General features: G+C 39.7%; 1 pseudogene; it reads right to left on the bottom strand.

The window, feature by feature from the left end:
* Positions 1-2,657: 2,657 nt before the first annotated feature.
* Positions 2,658-7,475, bottom strand: LOC128588803 (serine/threonine-protein kinase RIO2-like; annotated as a pseudogene).
* Positions 7,476-8,147: the final 672 nt, after the last annotated feature.

Genomic DNA, 8,147 nt, shown 5'->3' on the forward strand with positions numbered 1-8,147 from the left:
TTAGTTTGTTATAAATTTTCAGGATTTCTGTATCTATATTCATAAAGGATGATGATGTGTAGTTTTATTTTCTTGTAATGATTTTGCCTGGCTTTGTTGTCTGAGAAATACTGTCCTCCTAGAATGAAACTGTAAGTTTCCCTTATTCTATATTTCTAGAAGTGAGTTTAAGAAACCTGCATTAATTTTTAATTAAGTATTTGAGTTTCTCAGTGAATTAGCTTGCATCTGGGCTCTGTATATGGAAAAGTTTCAAATGAATTTAATATTTTAATTTTTGCCTGAGTTTATTATATTAATTTATAGAGATTGTGTAGGGATTTATTTCTAATTTATTGTATTCCACATTTCTAGATTTTTAAGGCAGTTGAGATCAAATTTTAAAAAGTAATATGCAAAAATAAAGGTTTTTAGCAAAGTTTCCTCAATGTCTCAGGGTCTCCTGTGGGCAGGAGGAAGCCTTTATTGTACTTCTTATATTTAATTCCTATATTTACTACATGGCATATAATCTGTAGTAATTTGAAGAACGTTCTATTTGTACTCAAAATAAAAATCCAAGCCATGGGCGGTGCCTGTGGCTCAAAGGAGTAGGGCACCAGCCCCATATAACAAAGGTGGCGGGTTCAAACCCGGCCACAGCGAAAAAAAAAAAAATATATCCGAGCTTATCTCTCTTCATCAATATTTAGGTGGACAAATATAAATTTGAATAAAAATAGAAAATGACACAGTAAATAAAGAACAGTACAAAGAGCTAAAACTCTGACAAAGCAGATTTGTTAATACCTAGATTATACCTGTTTTTTGACACAACTCCTATGTGTTTATGTATATATATTTAATGATAATAAATTTGGCATATAGCTCAGAGTGAGGACATATTTATAATCATTTGGGTGATTTAAAAGCATCATAGAAATCAACTGTTCTGGTACAAAACAAATTAATGAACACAAAAAGTGTTGAGTAATTTTGTTAAAAAGTTTGATTTGGTAATTAGCTACACACATAAACATCATTTTTGATACTAAACAGAAGATAAAATACTTTTTAAACCCTATGGAAAGATTTTTATAAGTACCGTGAAATGACAGTAGAACCCATCAATGACAGCATAACCCGTAAGTAATATGTAAATAACCACATGCACATTTCCTCTAAGATAATTTTAAATAACTACTGGAGAAAATTTAAACCAACATTACTTTAGGAGACTTCAAGTATTATTTTTTTCTTATTTTGAGACAGCCTCACTTTGTCACTCTTGGTAGAGTGCCGTGGCGTGACAGCAACCTCAAACTCTTGGGTTCAAATGATTCTGTTGCCTCAATTGCCCTAGTAGGTGGGACGATAGGTGCCCACCACAATGCTCGGCTATATTATTTTGGTTTAGCAGGCCTGGGTGACTACCAACCCACCCACCCCGGAGCATGACGGTGGTGCCCTGAGCTACAGGCAACCCCAGAGTTCAAGTATTGATAAGAAGAAAGCATTTTCACTGGAGCCAAAGGGCCTACATTTATGTAATTAATTCTATCAATAGTGAATTTATGGTACTGAAAAACAGTAAGGTTGGCCGTAATCAGGTCTCATACATTAAAGTGGAAGATTGCCACTTTATAGTTCATGTTTTGGGCAAAAAGATATTCATAAATACTATTTGGTGAAGACATCTAAAAATACTCAAATGTTATCATTATTCATAAATTACTTAACAAATTGAATCGGAAAATATGGGCACTTTCGAAGAACACAAGTAAATTGAAAGAAGAATTCATAGGAGTAATCAAACCAAGAAGTCAGTTTTCCTTCAGAAACTTTATAACCATGTGGACCTCAAGGCTTTGGGGACTGCTCAACTTATCCTTTTTGACTAAACAAGGAAAATTACTAAATTTATCCCAAATGTAAATTTTTTCAAATGTGCAAACAAAATTATTTTCAAATTGTAATTTCTTATGAAGTATGAAGCAAGGTGAGAAGATCATCTCTAGAGCCTGTGTAATACAGACAACAGAGAAATAAAGAGTGCTGAGAGAAATTAGTGTCCATCCTATAATTGGATACCTAACTAAAATGTCTTTACAAAATAAGGGTAACATTTTTGGGGGGGGGGAAATAAAAAATAAATGAATAATGTAAAACATTGATAAATTCTATTACCAATAGGAGCTTCTTTAGATAGAGAAGTTTTCTGATATGAAGTTCAGGGAAGCAAATTAAAAGAACAAATTTCTTGTTTTTTTTTTTATGATGAAAAGTTATATATTTAGAATGAGCCACCTGGACTTGGTTTAAATGATCCCAATTTTGTTGGCAACATACAGAGCATCATAATCAGAAGCCAGTGGAACATATGCCTTCTACTCATCATCATTTCATTTTTTTATAAATTAAATAGGGTTTATTCATCTTTTTATATATTGGCCTTGATGCAAAAAGAAGACTAAAAGTGGCTTAAAAGATGAGTAGAGTAACTTTAAAAAAAATCAAAAATATATATTATTCTCCCCAAAAGCTAGCTGCTTCCAACTTGATTTAATACTTTGCATGTTTTCCCTTCATTGCTTGGTAAACACATTTGCTTCTGTTTTCTGTAATCACTGTCTGACTGCTAATTTTTGCTGTTTTGTCAATGACGTTTCACCTTCTGTTTCACGAGTTCGGGAGGAATTGTTGAACAGCTCACAACACTGCCCGTAGAAGAAGTAATACTCAGAGTTCTTCTTCTACACCAATTAATGTCTCCCATATGTTTTTCATTTCTGAGAGGCCTGGATTCTTTACTCAGTGACACAAGGCAGTTAGATGAGAGCATTCATCCACACACTCCTCAGAGCCAGCAGAGGCTTCTCCTTGATGTGTCTGACCACCTTGTCTCAGGTAATTTTCATTTCTGTTTTTCTCCTCAGAAAATTCAGGTATGGAATTTTTGTCAACAACCTGCCCTTTCATTTCTTCTAAAGCCTGGCTAAAGTCAGTCATTTCAAAGTGGTGTGCACCAGCACTCTGCTCTGATGAACTGTCCTCCCTGATGTGTTCCAGGTCTTCAAATGATCTGTAGCCACCCGACTGGTCAACACAGTTCTTTTCACTTTTATCTTTGGACCTACAAACCTCTGATTTTTCTGACACTTCTTCGTCAGAAAGTGAAAACTGAGGTCCCTCTTCTATCTGCAGCAGGTGGTCACCAGCCTGTAGCTCCTTTGTGTAGCGGCTGGCAGAAACCTCCACATCAAGAGAGCCTTCCTTCCTGATATCACTAAAGGTTGGATAAAGCTCACTTTCATAGCCAAAACACTTCATGAAGAAATCTCTGATGCACTTGACATCTCTGTTGAAATACCCTTTAGCACTGGGATGAGAGGTTGAGATCATCTGTGGGAAATCGATCCATGGTGATACGATCATTTGCATCCAAAATGAGATTGACTTCATTGAAATCTCCGTGAATCAGCCCATGATTCCCAAGTCTTACAATTAGTTCCATAGCTTCATCATAGACTCAGGCAGGATCTTCAACATGGTGTATCTGACATAGAGGATAACCATTTATGATCTCCATGACCACTGCATAGAGATTGTAATCAACTAGCTTTGGAACTGGAAATTTCCTCTCTTATAACACCTTCATATAAGCAAATTCCTTCACCGCAGAGAGAAGAGATAAATAAAGCTAAGACACATCATGCCTGTGTTTATGGTAATCACACTTGTTTTTCAGATTTCGAAAGGATGTTCTTCCTAGTCTGTGAAGCTTTAAAGCAAATTGCTGACCTTCTTCATCTGTAACAATGTAAATATCTGATTCTTTGCCAACACCCATATGGTTTCCAACAGACTCAACTACTTGTCTGGAACAAAGTGTTTTCAAAGCCATAATCATAGCCTGCATTTGTCAACTGATAGCCCTGAACAGTCTTGGTACACTCCCAAGCTTTGAGTTTATGTTTCACTAATTCTCTTAAAACTTTATTACAGCCGGCTATAGAGGCGATCAAACTGCAGGGAACTATCACATGGTTCTTCATGCCCATTTCAACCACAGTCAGAACCCTGAAGTCATCCTGGCCACAACTTGGCCAGGATGACCTTCCTGGTGCAACTTGGCCACATTCACCTTCCCCATGGTGGCAGCGGACGAAAGTCCAATTACAAAGTTTTATAACAGCATCAGTTTCCAAATAATTGATATATAATAAGCATATAATTTTTATACATGGTAATTAAATCAAACAAATTATCTTCTACTTGAAAAGGTAACTGAGAAGAGAAAAACCTACTCCACAGAGAATTATTTTTATTTTACACCACTTATTTTGTAATTTTGGAGAATATTATTCTTTTGTTTGAACTGAGTGGCACCAAAGAATCAAATGTGGCATCTTCTGGACATTCTGTATGACTAAGCCATATGCCCAAAACAAGGTTGAGGAGAATGAAATAATAATATCCACCCACTACATGACCACAAAGCAACTCACTAGCAGCAGGATGGTCTGAGTGGCCCTGTTCTCTGGGGAGGCTTTAGAGGAGAGTCTGGTGCTGTGAAGGTGCTGGGTGCTGGGATCGTCTCTGCTCCCTGAGCAGGAGGAGCACCACATAATCACTTGAGAGCAACATGATTCCTACAAAGGAGACACGCCTGGATAATGACAGAGCAAAGAGAAGTCCCCTGATGATGGGATTCATGGGGGAAAGTGAGAAGTGTTTATCTTCAGTAGATTTGTCTGGTCAAATTATAAGTAGCTATGTTGAAGAAGATCATGCTATGATTAAAAGACAAGGTGCAGGACCACAAAAAGAATAAAACATGGATGATGTAATCTGTGGACTTACGTTTAAATCTGGCCAACCAGGAGGTGCTGGGGCTGACAGTGATGGCCTGCAGCATGCTCAGGAGGCTGATGGTGCAGATGGAGAGGTCCTTGATCCCTCTGCTCAAGTAGAAAAATGCCTCGCATTTAAGGTCATTCTGAAAGTTCAATGACCCAAAGAGTTCTGGAGACCCCAATAATAGCACAGTGAAGAACTTCACACACATGAACAAAGGCCAAGTGACACGTGGTCAGGTCCGTGGGTTTCACCCTGTGATCAGAGGAAGTATGAAGATGCAGAAGAAGAGGAGAAAGGTGTTGGCTGAGATTCCAATACCAGTTTGTAAAAATACGTAGTTTTTGATGGTAGCATAAATGAAAAATAAGTTCATTGTTGTACTAAAGGTGAAATAGTTGTATATCTGAAAATGTCAACACATAATCAGTGTTCTTTTTTACTGAAAATTATCACCACCATAAGGTTTTTTTCTCCCCATGATTAACTCTTCCCATGTGATAGAAATGATTAAAAATACAGCTGCACAGGGAAGGCTGGATGTGGTATGTACATTTTTATCTCACTTGCACAATGTATTTGATTTCATTAATGGAATTTTCAGTTCCGACAAAATAATTTTATATTTCTATAAATATCTGGTGTGTGATTGCATGAAATAGAAAAATTATTTTTTAAGTATTATTTGAGGTTAGGAACTTATGAAGTTTAAAACCAACTGTTTTCAATTATGAAATAAAAAAAGATATAAAAAAATGTAGGTTTTAGTTAAGGGATTCAAGTTTGAAGTCTTTTTCATACATTACAATGGAAATTAAGACCATAAATGGTATGTATATTTTGACACAAAATGTGTCATTTTAAAATTATTACCCACACGTGAAAATAGTCATCAAATAGAATTATCCTAATGTATCAATTTTTATTTTTATATTTCAAATTTAAAATTTTTATTATCACAGATGTTATTTCACTTGTTTAAATAAATATTCAATAACAAATTGTTTTAAAAATATACAGTTTTAGCATTACATAGGTATTTATTGATATGATGCCTCAGTATACAGGGTGTCTATAAAGTTTGTGTGCAACTACCACCCATGTTTATGGACACCCAATATAATGCCTCAGTGTATATACTCAGTGTATGCAGGCATGCGCACACACACACATACACACTGCATCAGCACTATTTATACTAAATAACAAATATAATGTGTATGCATATATATTAAATTCTTATATGCGTATATACACACATGTAGTAAGTCCTCAGTTAATGTCATTGATACGTTCAAAGCAACTATGACTTCAAGCAAAATGATGTACTTACTAAGGAAAGCAATTTTACTGTAGGTGAATTGAAAAAAAGTGCTAAATTTCTATGGAATAAAGAATGTCATTTTGCTTAAAGTTGCAGTTTCCAAGGACCTATCAGTGATAAGTGAGAACTGATGTGCATAAAACACCAGCACCTCCACTGTCACGTTGGTAAGACCCCCCCACCGCGTCTGCTCCTAGAGTTCCTGTCCTTACTCTTTCAACAGGGCTGCTTTACTGCTCTGCGTTCCCTCTTCCATATGCAGCGCAACAATGTACTCAGCCCTATTATGAAACTAATTTATGGCTTTCACATGAAAGCTATAACCCAGTTAGAGCCTAAGAATAGGGGGAAGGGGGAAAGGGGGGGAGTGAGGGGGATTGGTGGGATTATACCTGTGGTGCATCTTACAAGGGTATATGTGAAACTTAGTAAATGTGGAATGTAAATGTCTTAGCACAATAACTAAGAAAATGCCAAGAAGGCTATGTTAACCAGTGTGATGAAAATGTGTCAAACGGTCTATGAAACTAGTGTATGGTGCCCCATGATCACATTAATGTACACAGCTATGATTTAATAAAAATAAATAAATAAATAAATAAATAAATAAATAAATAAAAGAGTGGAAATGACTCAATAGCATTTATATGGCTGAGCAAAAGTCTATTTCACTCTAATGGTAAGAGAAACAACAAAACAAATTCCTGGAGAACAAATAATGTGAAGGTGAGTCTTTCTACCATCACATCTCCTGTAGTCACACCGTTTCTGTCCCTTCAAAATTTATAACCTTATCAATGGCTGGGTGTGGTGGCCATTGATAAGGTTATAACATAAATTAGTGATGCTAGACTGTGGTCCAGCTGCCAAGGAGAAAGAATACTTCAGGGAAGGAGGCACAAGTTCATGGGGAAGTCGACCTGGGCTAGGGACAGGCCTCTTGTCACAGCAGCATCAGAGGCCACAGAAACCCATGATGTTGGGTCCCAGGGAAAAATACCCATTTTGTTGAGGGGTATCTTTCACTTCAAATGAGAAAAAAAGCATGCTGCAGAGTAAAGTCCTTGCCTGTGCTTCCAGTCCATTGCCAGTCCACTCCAGGCAATGACTGGTGGCCCCACATCCTGGTTCTTCCTGGACTTTTAACGGGGCTACCGCCACCAACGCAGCCTGCGAAGTGGGCAGTGTGCAGGTGGCGAGGGTTGCCTGGCTGGTCGCTCTGGGGCAATTCTGTTGGATCTCCAGCAGAAGAGGGACCGAAGACAATTGCAGGTGGGCAGGGGCTCGGGACTTGGAGAGGGCCGTGGTGGGGCATGGCCCGCCAAGAACAGGGGGCTGGGAGGAGGCTGTGGAGGGGGGTGACCAGGCAGGAACAGGGGGCTGGGAGGGGAGTGGGGAGGGGGGTTACCAGGCAGGAACAGGGGGCTGGGAGGGGGCTGTGGAGGGGGGTGACCAGGCACGAACAGAGGGCTGGGAGGAGGATGGGGAGGAGGGTTACCAGGCAGGAACAAGGGGCTGGGAGGGGGCTGTGGAGGGGGGTGACCAGGCAGGAACAGGGGGCTGGGAGGGGGCTGTGGAGGGGGGTGACCAGGCAGGAACAGGGGGCTGGGAGGGGGCTGTGGAGGGAGGGCACCAGGCAGGAACAAGGGGCTGGGAGGGGGCTGAGGAGGGAGGTGACCAGGCAGGAACAGGGGGCTGGGAGGGGACTGTGGACGGAGATGACCAGGCAGGAACAGGTTGCTGGGAGGGGACTGTGGACGGAGGTGACCAGGCAAAAACAGGGGGCTGGGGTGGGACCGTGCAACAGTGAGTGTGGGCAGGGACCGGGGGCGAGAAAGGGGACATAAAGTGGCAGGGGCAGGCAGGGACCGTGTTTGAGAAGGGGTTGATGACCTAAATAGGTCCAGGGGGCACCAGAGGCGAGGAGGTGGCATGAGTGGGGTCAGGGGAACAAGCTGGGGATAGAGAGGGATGGGTGGGAGACGTG

This window comes from Nycticebus coucang, chromosome 6 (genome assembly GCF_027406575.1).
Source record: "Nycticebus coucang isolate mNycCou1 chromosome 6, mNycCou1.pri, whole genome shotgun sequence".
NCBI lineage: Eukaryota > Metazoa > Chordata > Mammalia > Primates > Lorisidae > Nycticebus > Nycticebus coucang.